The sequence below is a fragment of the Gambusia affinis genome, linkage group LG01 (genome assembly GCF_019740435.1).
Source record: "Gambusia affinis linkage group LG01, SWU_Gaff_1.0, whole genome shotgun sequence".
NCBI lineage: Eukaryota > Metazoa > Chordata > Actinopteri > Cyprinodontiformes > Poeciliidae > Gambusia > Gambusia affinis.
In genome coordinates this window covers 32,029,499-32,044,067 of record NC_057868.1, presented here as the reverse complement: position 1 = coordinate 32,044,067, position 14,569 = coordinate 32,029,499, and positions in this window count along the sequence as shown.

Sequence of the window (14,569 nt, the reverse complement as noted above, 5' to 3'; positions counted from 1 at the left end):
GAGAAACCCTTTGTTTGGATGGATGTCAAGAAGTACTCGTTAAAGTAAATGATCCTAGTTCATGTGTGTAACCTTCACTGTAATTTTTTAATCTAGTTTCTTTTCTTGAAAGAACAATTAGTAATTTTCATCTTTGATAATGATACATGCGCTACAAATACTAAACTTCACAGTTTAGTATTTGTCTTGGAGTGATTTATGTGTGCTGCAGTAAGCAGTGAGAAAATGATGGACATACATGAGAGAAGCACACAACAGTCCGGTAATTTAACAAGTTCTAGATCAACTTGAGTTAAAATAGAGTCGCAAAATTTTATTTACCTTAACCTTTTCGTTTTTTTTCATCGTTTAGTTGTTAGATTTTAGCAGCTTTGTTTGTTTCGCCTTCATGCACCTGAGGTAGAGACCAGAATCCAACTTCTTCTGCAAGATAGTTTGTAGAACTTTTAACAATTTAGTATTAACTCCAATTGAGAACCGACCAAAAACATTTAGAAACCACCAGACAGTCTGAAGATGATCTTTCTGGTCAAACAGCAGTGTGTGCGTCAAGATGTTCCTCTCTGACAGAATCAGAAGGTAGTAACTGGAAGTGCAGAGGCCCAAATATGGTTTCCAAGTTCAGATTGACCTGAGCTGATGGAATAAGTGTGACCCACTCAGAGTTCATTCTTTTTTTTTTTTTACCCCAAACATCACCTTAAATTAATCCAGGTATTTGAAACTCAAAATTATGCAGAACTCAGCTTTTACTTTGACATCAAATAATTTTTTGGTGAAAAATGTCAAATTTTGTTCATTCTGATTGAGTTGCAAAAACAGCAAAAGGGTAAAATGTTCCAGGGAGCGAATAGTTTTTATAGGCTCTGTGTCATGATTGAGGATTATTGCCTCTATTGGAAGTTACAGGCAATTTTGTTATGGCAAACAAACAGGCCAACAAAGGAATCTAATCGAGATTTGTATTATGACACTTTGAAAAATGTCACACTTAACTGAATTATTGATGCGTGACCATAAGACAATGGGGCGCTTTCTGAACTCGTCACCAATTACACAAAGGATGTGAAACAGAAGAAAGAAGCACAACGAGGGAGAATATTCTCTGAGACAAAGGAAGAGTGTTATTGTTAAGGATGAGTTAGTTTAGCCATTAAGAGCTGAAGATGAAAAATTATCTCCTGGATGTGCTGCAAATTTGTCAAAAGAATAATTTATCTACCGGTGATGTGAAATAGGATTGGACATTAAATCAATAGCAATATATTTTGCTATAGATACGTGATCGATATCAATATTAAAATAATAAGTGTGACAAAATATTCAATAATTTCACTAATGAAATTATTGAGCATTCTGGGGGATGTAGGCAGAGAAAAGACTTTAGCTACTCAACCTCTCACAGCCAACTAGCTAGGTTGGTGGAATCAACGAACTCACTCGCTCTTTGGTTACCTAGCAACATGAAAGTTAAGGAGGGGTTGTTACCTAGAAACAACCTGTCGAGTAACTTGCGCAGCAGCAGTTTAAAGTTTCGCCACGGTGCCTCATAACTGCACAGTGATGTGAAATGAAAACTGTGGATATAAAAGAAAAAGCCACTTCACCAATTTGGTAGCATTTTATATGTTTAAAAAAAAGTTAAACATTTGATTCCACTAACTAATGTCCAACACAACCATCAGACTTCAGAAACCACTCAAATGGTAGAGAGCAAGAGGTTTTATAGAAAATATTAGTGAACAAACATCTTTCTGAAGGTCGAGGAACACAGGAGATCAGGGAAGACGTTGTGGAGAGTAAAGCAAGATTATGTTGTAAAACATTTTCTCAAGTTGTCAAAACCCAGCACTGGAGGAGCTGCAGAGATCCACAGCTCATGTGGGAGAATCTGTTAACAGAATATCTATTGGCTGCCCTGTAAAAAAAAAAAAACCAATAAATCTGACAACAAGTCTGGCTTTTTTGGAAGAATGAGATAAGGAAAGTCATTGCTGAAAAAAGGAGCTTTGTATGCAGTTGGCCTGTAGGAGAAACAGCAAAAATATGGAATAAGATGCTGCATGGAGGTAATCAAAAGGGATCTGTAGTGGAAAAATGAGAGTACACATCATCATCTGAACACAAACTATGGGACAAAATAATGGAGTGGCAGCGTGGGGATAATTTTCTGCAGCATCAATTGATGGAAAGATGAACTGGAGCAAAATAAAAAACAATCCAGGAAGATAAGCTGTTAAAATTTTCAACTTTCCTCCTGGAAAGTTTCCTCTACACATTTAAATGCTTTATATGAAGCAGATTTCAAAATAGTTGAGAATGTGTGGCAAGACTTGGGAGAAAATGTTCAGTCTTTTTATCCAATCTGATAAAAAGTTATTTTGCAAAAACAAAGGGGTGTTTCTTTTTTTTCACATAAACCTAAATACTTCCAGGTGTATTTGTAGCTAAGTGTGATTTTACAACATGCTTACTCAGATTAATCAGTCTGAGTAACCTGAGATACGGCTTAATTGTACCAAAAGGCATAATCCTATTAATAAATAATAATAAGCAGCTTTTGGTTAGGTTTAATGATCATCTTGATATCAAGTATTGACACAAAAAGCACATTTAATGTATCAACATGTTGTTATTGTGGTGGCTCTCATCGGGGTCAATGAACAAGAAACTGCATGTGAATGAACAGACACACACAGGACAAACGACCATGAAGACACACATGTTTATTCACATTTAAGAACAATTCAGAGATGGGATTAAATTCATTCAAAAGGGCTTTATCCTATTCCCACTTCTAAGGTATAGAATATTCGACACTAAAATGGCAAAAATGTGAGAGATGAACCTTTACTTGTCATGTTCTGTGTTTTCCTGTGTGTTTATTTTGAGTTTCCTGTGTGTCTGAGTCTCCGTGTTGTCCTGTCTCCCTTTGATTAGTTCCCAGGTGTGTCTCGTTCCCTGATTACCCTCTGTGTATTTAGTGTCACCTGTGTCTCTGTGTCCTTGTCGGGTCCTACGTCTAGTTTACGTCTTTCTACGTCTCTCTGCGTCCGTTGTTCCACAGTCTGTCGGTTTTGTCCATTCGTCACCTTGTTTGCTACCTGTGTTGAGCCCTGGATTCAGCTCAAGCAGTGCTGCCTTGGTTTTTAGACTTTGTTTGGATTTATTTATTAAACTTCATCATCACTCATCTAAGCTGGGTCTCTAGAGTCTACCTCACCACCTCAAACACCGCAAAACATGACAGAAGGACCCGACAAGGACACAGGTGACACTAAATACACAGAGGGTAATCAGGGAACGAGACACACCTGGGAACTAATCAAAGGGCGACAGGACAACACGGAGACTCAGACACACAGGAAACTCAAAATAAACACACAGGAAAACACAGAACATGACATTACTGTTTTGGTTCTAACTATAACCATCCCTAACTTCCTAATTTTTTATTTATTTATTTATTTATTTATTTTTACCATAGAACAGAAGAACATAATGTAACATTTACTTTCTTGCACTTGCTACTTTTAATAGCTGGTTGCAATTTGAAAGGAAAAATGGCAATAAAATGGTTACACAACTGTCTCCAAGCATCCATTTCAAACCATCTGCTGGTTTGCTTGAAAAGCCATCTACTTTACACAAATGTAAAAATGACTGGGTAATAGCGTCAGAAATGGTGATTGGATATTAAATACCATCTGCTGACGCTGCATGTGGGTGCACATGGTGAAATTCACTCCGCGCTCTCTCCGTCACATTAGTGTATCTTCCTAAAGTTCAAGTGAAATGGAGCTACATTTTGTCCTGTTGTCACTACAAGGCACACGGGATTATAGTCTAATTTTTTTCATCATTATAGGGAAAAGAAAAGTTTAATAACTTAGACAAGAGGGCCCTCTGTAGGTGATAAAAAAAATGCCTTGGAAAATCTTTTCCTAAAACCAGTTTAAAACCAAATAATGGTTTGGCCGCTAGAGGGCAGACTGCGGCCATGCAACAGCTTGCTGAAACACATACAGGAAAAATATGGTTTTCTAACATATCCTGATAGAAAAGATAATTAAGAAATTAATGGCATGTAAAAATGTGAATGATATAACTTTATTTCTTTATTTTTTTTTATCATGGACACCTTCAGTGGAGCAACATAGGAGGAAGCCCTTGTTCCACACAAGCAGATGCTGAGAGCTTTGAGTATAAAATTAGAAAAATGCTGAAATTCAGATGACGATACTGAACACAAACAATGTGGGTCTCATAGAGATTTTTTTGAAAAAGAAGAAACCCTCCCACCCCCCCATCATGCCCTGCTAAATATATGAGACCTCAGCATTGGTCACTTTGCTTGCAAGATGAAAACCGAAGTCACACTGTACAAACACATCTTTCACACAGACAAGGTAATAACACTGCAGCCTGAAGAAGAAAAAAAAACATAGTGGTAGAAAAGAGAAACCCATTAGAGGTAAGCATCACAAGTGCTAACATGACTGATGTCAGTGCAAATATCTGACCTATAAAAAACATTAAAAGAAGAAAACATGAAACTTTCATGACAGGGATATACAACTTTTTCAATCAGCTTCCAGCCATTACCAACAATTCTTTTTACTATTCCTGGACCGTTAGAGGTATAAATGTTATCCTTTCACTGCAAATGCACAGTGGTAATGGGATTTGTCAGGAGCCATCTCAACAGGACTGGAATGTTTTATGCTCAGTGTTATGCAGAGGTATGTTAACAACTGACATTTTTTATCAATACTCAAAATGCCTCATTGGTAGACCAGATACTTTGGGTCGCTAACAGAATTCAGGCCTGTTATCCTAATACCCCTGTTATACTGTGTTTCCATGGTGCTCAAATGTATGCAGCTTTAAATGAATAACATTCCAGCATGGCTTCTTTACATCTGATACCGTTGCATGCACAATTTGAGCTCCATCTAAGATTGGTTGCCACAGTTATTTTTTGACATATTTAAAAATCTTTTGCATAATCCTCACTTCTTATGGCAATCTACACATAAAGCCCCATATGCAAAAATGTATGCAAATACTTGGAAAAAGGATAAGGAAGCACAGGAAAATGCTGCTACTTACACAACGCTTCATGTCTGCATGCTAAAGGTTGTTTCTGTCTTGTATACCTGGATAGTCAAATGCATTTCCTGATGAACCCAGTTTATTTATGACAGTTTGACCTCTTGTGGTTATTTATAGATTACATGCAAAGCATTTAAAATTTCAGTCTAATTTCAGTCTTTTTTAAAAAGTTGTTCATACCACTAATTAAACCGGAACGTAATGAGACTTCTATGTGAACGGTTTATGTCCTCAAAGAGACCCGCATGCACAGAAGCAAACCTTTTGACGTCACACAGCAGCACACTGTTCACGAAAATAGCACCCGTAGTCACCGTCTGTGGATCGCTTTTAAAGTTTATTCAGCAGACAGAGCTGACAGAGTCGTCACAAGGTTACAACAACACAAAGGACGCTAATAAAAAGAAAAGCACAAGTAATAGCAACCGTGTGTTTTGGAGCAACCAAAGCACAGAAACAGTTTGACAGCACCTTTATAATAACTACTACATAGCTGTGATTGAAAGTCCATATTTAGCCTCACTGAACTGATGGACTGTCTGATAAAATTACACAAAAATGCATTTCTCATTTACGGGCATGTTGCTGTAATTTGATTAGAGGATCAATACCTGTCAAATCAACATTTGCAAACATAATTTCTAATAAAAATTAGGCGCCAGTGTTTATACTAAATACATTGATTCAAGAATCACATTACCAGGAACTAACTGCCTAAATAATCTAAAAAGAAGCACTACCATGATATTCAAAACAGGATTTATTTTATGATGATAAATACCAGCAAACTTTTCGAACATAAGCACTAAAACAGTCTCAAAATAACATAGACATAGAGTGGCCACTTCACATGTTAATCTCATTTATGTCTTTGGTTAAGAGGTCCAGGTTAAGTACGATGAATTTTAATATTACTTATCTCTCTACTGATTACTTTTCTGAACCCATATTTACTACACTTATTTTTTTATTTTCTTCTTTTTCAAACAATATACGTAACCTTGACTAAAGCCAAGTGAAAGCGATCTAAAATTATCACTCAAACCTGTAACATGAGAATAAGATAAACCCAGGAAAATTACCTCAGTGACCCCAAACTCCCTTCATCTTTTGCAGCTATTTTATGATCCGCCCAAACAATTTCAGGTTGTGCTAGACTCTCTGTGCCTGAGGACACGGATCAAAGTAAGGTGCGACTGAGCATCTACGGCTAAAGTGAATGATCTTGAAAGGGATAATCAAATAGAGACTCATCAAACAAAATGTAAGATGGTGCTTGTAGCATGTTGAGAGATAATTGAGCTCCTCTGAGGGTTTCTTCAAATTGATTTAAATTTAAAATTGTAGTGTGTTGCAAAGTAATTCGAGGCATCCTTTTAGTCACCTTCAGTCTGTCTTCTCCCGGTAGAGAACAGGAACACAGTGATCATCCTCCGGTGCGGGGGACGTCTTTGCCATGTTATATTTTAGAAAATGAGTCTCAAGATGAAGCTTGTACTCTCTTTAAATGTCATCTTTAGTGATAAAGATTATGGGTCAGATTTAAAACGTCCATCACATTTACATGCTGAGGAGTGCATTTTATTACAGATCAAAATCTTTAAATCAAACCCTAATGGGCGATTATTCTGCAGACTCCTGCCTTGTTATTGAACATGAGATATGACAGTGATGACCGGGAGAAGATGTTTGAATTGATTCCTGCCAATTCTGACCCAAAGAACAGTCCACAACACAGGAAGTAAAGGGTGTTTGTTGACAATAAATGGATGGATAATAATGTTGAAACAGGAAGTGAGGTTTCACCCTGTTGAGTTGGGTTGATAGAGCCAACAGATTTAAAATACATCAGCTTTGGAAATGTGTGGGAGATTTTGCTAAGAGAATAGAGAAGATGGGTTTTCTGTTTACTGGGGATTGTTTCGCCAACAGGACTGTAAAGATATAGAGACTCTATATGAAGGGAGCCGGGAGTGATGACGGGAAATTAATCAGAAACATGTTAAGCAACCTCAAACGCTCTGAGCAGCTTCAGTGACTGATATATGGGATCAGAATCCTGGGACACAAGTGGGTTTCAGAACCAGAGGGTCTGAGAGGTCAGGAGAAAGAAAAAAGGTCAGGTACATGATCAGAGACAAGGACATGGACAGGAAGAGAAGAGTGCTTTCTGTTTAGTTTAGCTTATTAAAAGGTATGATGCATGTTTTAAAAAACTTTTGTAAATTTACAAGATTTGTTTCAAAGTTAGTCCTTGGATTGATGCTTGCAAGAAGTCAGTACATAAAAATCTGTTTATGTGGCATAAACAAATCTCTCAAAGTGGTTCTAAAAAACAAACAAACCCAACAGCAAGTTACAATGCACGAAACAGAAAAAAACCTGCAATTAAGGTCATGTTTTGCTAAAAGCTTCTGAAATGAAAACATCTTCTGCTGTTTTGTAAAATTATGCATAGAGTTCAAACTGAAGAAATATGCAGGCATTCTGAATCGGAAAGATAGAGACTCTATATGAAAAGACTCAATTGATGTAAAAACTGTCAATGTGTCTACTGAGCCACGTTTAGCTTTCTGACCCGCATGCAGAGAAAACTCAGAGATCGGGCTTATTTTGAGAAGTTTATAAATTATAGAGGCAGGTAGGTTGGATATTTTCTTTGTAGGTGAAGGTTGCTGTGAGGGGAAAAGGTTTAGTTCAGCTTGGAGATGAGGTGCAGACTGAGAATGGAAATGTTTCTGACGATGATGGAGGTAGATGAAGATTCTAGAGGAGCTCGGGGAAGGTGAGAGTCAGGATTGAAGGAAGAATCATTCTGGGCTAGTTCAGTGGATAAGGATCATCCACTTAGCTCGGTGGATGCTGAGCTAAGTGACCTGCTTAATGGTTGTTGACCATCAGGCTCTGAATGTTGGTCAAAGAGCTCAGAAGTAGATGAGTTGATAGCATGTCTGCAGTGCAACCAGTAAACCTGCAGCTTCTGAAGAGAGGCGACACAAGCACACCTAGTGGAAACAATTTTCAAAACCATTTCAAGTTATTAAATGACGAAAGATGGAGAGGTGTTTGACTGAATCAAGTCAGCAACAGTAGCAGAAACCTGAAGGTTAGGACCCACAGTTTTAAATAAATGCTAAAACTGACTGATATGAGGTGCAGCAAAACCTACATGAATTATTCCGTAGTAGAGATTCAGAACCCTTGCAGTGGAATTTCAGTGTTTAAGTGAACAGAACATTACAATGTATTGATTTAGGTTGGCAGTGATTTCATTCACTGCCACTGCCAAACTATGCAACTCTAAAACATTTGCGAGAATCATACAAAACTTCTCTTTCTGGCCTCTCATTGAAATTCAACTGGAGAAATCAAACCCAATGGGAGAAATACCAGACAGAGCCCCGAAGGGACATGAGAATTGGTTATATTTTAAGAAAACCAGACTGGAAACAGTCATAAAAGCTTATTTATTTTTCTAAGAAAGAGTAATGTGTGCAGCTTCCAATACTGCAACTCAATGCATAAGGCTTCTAGCAATGTAATATGAATAATTTAGTAGGAATGTGAATTACCCTTCAAAATACTTGTCACTAAAATGTTTATCTTTAATTCAGGTTTTGTTGTTTTTTGGAATTACGTCCTAAAAGACGAGTCAGTGAAGCAATAATCTTTCAGTATTTAGTTATCAGGACACTGAACTACAAAACAGAGTAGAAAAGTGCAGAATTGTTTCTCTGTTTGAATTTTAAAGGTTAGAAGATTATGGGGCCTTTTCTCAGGCACATACAGATGAAGGTTTGCTCTGGGTTTCTTGGGCATGCAGCTTTCACAGCTTCTGATGAGTGGCAGCTGGAAAAATGATGCAGGCTGCACTGCCACTAAACTTTAACAGCTGTTGCTCTCACAATAACCTGCTTCACCTTCTGTTTGTGAGAAGTGTGAGAAGGAGTCGAGCAATTATAAATGGTTATAAAAGAAGAAGCCAAACATATTAATAGATATTTACAAGCACACCTGTCACCATTTATTTAGGGGAAAATACTAACAGAAATATCGCAAAACAGTCCTTAAACCTAATTTAATACTAGCCTTTCAAACTGATACATGAGCGATTGAATTGGTCACTGGCGTGCAAACACACGTGCAAGACGGACAAAGTGTGCACATCCATTCTGCTGAATTCCCTGCAGGAAAGCCATTAATGGATTTAAATGAGGACGAGCTGCCTCTGATACAACGGATCTGTGTGTGAAATGGAATTAAGTGGAGGAGGATGACAAGTGGAATATTTCACAGGCAATACTCATTGCTCATTGTGGCGTAGTAAATGATGTTTTTTTGTCTACTGCTGAATGTTTAACAAATCAAAGTGATGGCCCATATTTAACTTCTCACCGACGCGTGATCAGTCATTATCTATACGGCCGCTGATAAATGATCTTTTAATCTCCGCTGCCGTCCGAAACGGAGCCGTTACAGATAGTAACTTAGTACATTTACTCACGTACTCCATCATAATACTGCGGTGGCTGTGACTCGGGAGGTCACCTATTAATCACAGAGCCAGAGCCCTCAAGGAAACGACAACACCTCCTTCGTTCAAAGTGTCCTTGAGCAAGAGACTGAAGTCCAAGAAGCTCCCAGTGGGGAGGTCAGCGCACTGCATGCCGGCGCATGAATGTATGTGAAGAGTGGCTCTATGCAAGCTTTAATTTGTTCCACTTTTCTTAGGAAAAATGACATATTTAGTTACTGTTAAATACTCTAAAAATCAACCCTTAATGCAGAGAAAATGTATGAAACTTGTAAACTTTTTATTCTATGCAAAATGTTTGTTTTTTTTTTTCAAGACTTTGACACACAATTTTAGTGTTGCACAGTTCAAACAGTAACAATGGCGTCCAGAATGGACTCAACATCAGAATGGATTTTATTTTGTGCTTTTTAACAATTAATTAAGTCAAGTTGTACACAACTAAAAATTTCAGGGATGATTCAAATGGTTTTAGTTTTAGGTGGAAATTTTTGTTTATCTTCTTGAACCTGCTCACACATGCAATCTAGAGATCATTTAAAGCTTTTTCATTGGAAAACCATTGATTTGTCCAGCTTTGGAACTATAGGATTAGCAGTTTATTTGTTAGTTGGAGCTAAAGTGAAAGTATGTGGAGGTAGTATACTTCAGTTTCATAGTTTGCATAAGGGATCAGTGTAAATGGTAGAAAAACATGATTCTACCATGAACGTTTTGTTCAATGTTCTTAGGTTTGAGTATCTCATCATTACTCTTCCAAATATTCGTCTTGTCGTTGAGTCAAGCACATAAATCTTTTCTTTAGCCATCACAAAGGTTTTCTCCAGAAAATATTTGGATTTGCTTCTCCAAATTTTACTTTCGGCTTGAAGAAATCCTTTTTTCTTGTTGGACATCCTCTAAATCCAGACCATTGAAAGAAAAAGTGCTTCACAAGAGACACTGTTGTTTTCACATATTATAGGTAATAATGGACCAACATTTTAAATCAGCTGTAATAATTCTGATTGAACAGTGCTTAACCATTCAGTCAGAAATTTTATAGTCAAAGCATTTCCATTTCTTTCACTGATGAATAAAATTACCCTTTTTTTGGTTAAACCTTTTCCCTATAATTATTTTGACATCTAGCTCAGAGCAAACTGCAAAGAAAAAACTAATAGTTGAGCAAAAAAGATCTGATCAGAAACCAGTCTAATCAAAAGTAAAAGCTAAAACTAGAAATAGAGCTACAAAGACAAGTAATGCCAAGGCCTCCTGAGTTTTGCAAAGAAATAGGTCAAAGGAAAGCAAAAAAAAAAAAAAAAAAAAAAAACCCCAAAAAACAAACAAACCAAAAAACATAGGAGCTGTTAAAAATTTATTTCATAATGGTGTAAATGTACTGTATAGAAATCTACATTAACCAGCATCATCAGTAAATTGCTGGCTCCTCATCAAATCGACATGGCAATTAAATAATCACTAGATGAAATGTTTGTCTTCAAAACGATTTTAGCAACTTTCACCACTTTAAACCAAGCAGAGCTAATCCTAATCTGATAAATGTCACATCAAAAACGTACGAGTAGCTTGCAGTTCAGGACAAGATGGATGGATATTTTTCATAAATCTAGCTGCATGTTGATTCCCAGGGACCAGCTTGACCCAATTTAAAGATGCTGCAAATCCAACCCTGAAATTTTAAAAAACTGTCCACTGTTAGTAAAAGGTAGACTAGCTAAAAACATGTTAAGATAGAGAATATCTTTACCATGTACAGAGTCAGGCTATGACTCATTTTTCTCAACACCTGTCAAATGTAAATCCTCTGGCGGCTGCTTCTAAGCGCCAATTTACTGTTCAGGGATTACGGATCTGGGTTCATCTGTTGTTTGTTGCTCAGCAGCATCACACAGACGATTTTAAAGCAGAATTAAGTTCCAGTTGCAGCTCTGGTGATAATTAAAGGAAGGAGCCAAAACTAATGACAACAGATAAGCCAGAAACCTAAACAAGTTCCATTGACTGTGGTGACAAATCCCTTTTAATAAGAAGATCTGTTTCTATATTACAGGTGTGATTTATTCATCAGCCAGAGATTTGAATTAATACATTCTTACATCAAATAAAACAAGTAAGTAATTGAAGATTTTAAGCAAAGAACCTCAATTTCCGTTGTAGTTTTGTTCTTTTGCTTGGAGCGTCACAAAAAGGTCACCTCTGTGAATTTTTGGCTTGCCGTCTGATCATTTGGGTAAATCACGTGCGCATATCACCAGAGCTCCAAACAATCGATCTGACCTGCTGGCGCTCCTCATCTCCTCATCCCAGTGTCTCATGTTGGTCCCAGAGCAATTAGCCTGCTTGCATCCCAGTCAGTAGAAAGCACACACTTGGCTAATCCCACACTCTTCTCACTTCCCCCCTTTTCTTGTATTGATTCTTCTATCCCCCATTGGACATTTTGTTTCTTTTTTTCCCTTATCAGAGCTTGACTATCTGACACATTTAACTGGAGGTGTGACAGCTTTTACAGCTTTTACACTAATACCCTTTATTTGCCTGTAGAAGGCTGTTGTTGAGAACTCAGAAACGGATGTGCACGTCTCGTGCTGTCAGACCTTTGCTCGTGTGAGTGCATGTGAAGGACTGTGTGTTCCTCTGCATGAGAACATGCTGTATTGTAGCAGCGCCATTTCTTCAGGAGATTTATTTAAAAAAAGGGAAGAAAAAGGAGCCGTCACTGATTTACAACCTCAGTAGGTGATTGCTTTGTGTGAAAAATTCCTTGTTCAAAACTGTTTTCTGAGAGATGCTGAAAACAGCAAAATATAAATTATTACCTTTTTTTATGACTTATAAATTTCTAGACACTTGTTCACTTTTTAACAGGGCAGTTTTATGTAAAATCAACTTTTTAGAGTTTCAAATCATGATTTAATGTTATTCCCTCATTAAAAACATACCTGGAGTGTTGACATGATTCTTTCATGCATGTTTGAAAAATCCTTTAATCTCCATGGCAACCATTCAGCTGTGAAAAACACCTGGTCAGACTTAGCCTCGCCTTCAAGGACAAAGCTCCTCCTTGAAGCTGCAGTTTCCAAGCTTCTGCAAGCAACTCCTTAAGACTAGCCAGCAGCAATTAGCAAACACCTGGTGGAACAGCACATCTGCTTCTCAGAAGAAATGGTGGTAAAAATGTTGTTGAAGGTTAAAAGAGAAGCAATGTTGAGGTGACTCCCTGAAGGCAGAATCTCAGAAAGAGTAGGAGTTTTTAAAGAGACAGAGGGCCACTTTCAAGGCGTTAAATTACAAAGTCCGTTGCCGCACAACCCACTTTCCTACCTGACTACTCTCACATAAAAGCCACTAGAGCAAATAAAACTTACAAATAAATAAATAAATAAATAAATAAATAGATAATAGTCACATTTCTATTAAGGCATGTTTAATTTATACAGCAGTTTTAGAACAACTGAAAAAAATAGCATAATTGCTTGATTGTGCTATAAAATGACATTATGTACGTGGATAATAAATAATACTGCCCCTTTAACCAGGAATTAAACCAATCCAGGGTCAAAATTATAATCACCCCTGATGGTTAATGATGTACCCATTTTGAATAACAACTTCCAGTAGTTTGTTGTAGTTGTAGACACATTTCCTCATGAAAACTATCTGAGTGCAGGCTGGTCTGTGATGCTCCCTTAGGTCTTCTGAAAATATCTCCTACTCTGGAGAGGAGAGGAGGCGGAAGCTCATTCTCATCCCGTATGTGGCTGGAGTTTCAGAGCAACTAAGAAAGATAGTTTCTGAACATAATATTCCTTTTTTAAATCTGGAAACACTGTCAGACAAAAACTAGTTCACCCCAAGGACAAAACACTTGGTGGTGTAGTATGTGCAGTTCACCGTAGCGAGGAATGTTCTTATCTTTACAGTGGAGGAACAAAACAGCAGCTACAGTAGAGGATGGTGCTGCACATAATAGCAGAATAGCAGAATTCATCTACATCTCAACAAAACAAGGACAGTAATGCCCACATTTTTGTCTACAGAGAAGTCAGATTGGTTGAGAGATATTTTTTATTAGAAATATAAAAGAACAACCTTGAACAGAGGAGATGGCCTAACATCTTCAGTGCAACCTTCACTCAGTTTCACACATTGATATATGGAACCAAAACAGTGCACATGTTGACATTGTGTAGGACTCGACTGTCAGTGACAACACTTAAAGAAAATGTAATAGAAGGGAGGTCCAGAGTCAGATTTGACCTTGATGGACAAAAAGCAGCCTCCACTCTCATCATTTTCTCACGTCTAAACGGATGTCTTGTTTTTGTTTTTGTTTGATTTTTGTCTTTTTGGCTTGATGCATTCTCAGTGATAGCTCACAATTTTGTTTTATCCTCATACATGATGCACATTTAAATAAACTGTATGCTAAATAATGAGTATATCTGTTTTATTAAATATATTAATGAAAGTTGTCTCCACCAACTTTCATATATTAATGAAAGTTGTCTCCATCATCATTAAATAAATGTCTTCAGATCTTCATCTTTTGTCGCACTAAAGTGTAATCAGACCTTTGATCTAATCAATAAAACCATAACTTTGTAAGTAAAGCTGATCGATTGTGGATACAATTCTGTTCACCTTCATCAATTCTTTCCCAAATTAAGCAGAACTTGTTTCAGGGTCTTCTACTCTGATGTTGAGAATTTTATAGAAATAATTAATTCCCATAAACAAATGGACATTAAAAGGTCTGCGTGTTGGAGCCACAGACCTGTGTGCCGTGTTGTTGGTTTTTGTTCTCCCGCCTTCCTCCTCTCCAGGGTGTGATCGATGGGTGCAGCTTCCAGCTGGTGCTCATCAGCCCTCATCAAGGAGCAGTATTTAGAGGAGTGGATTTCCTGACACAAA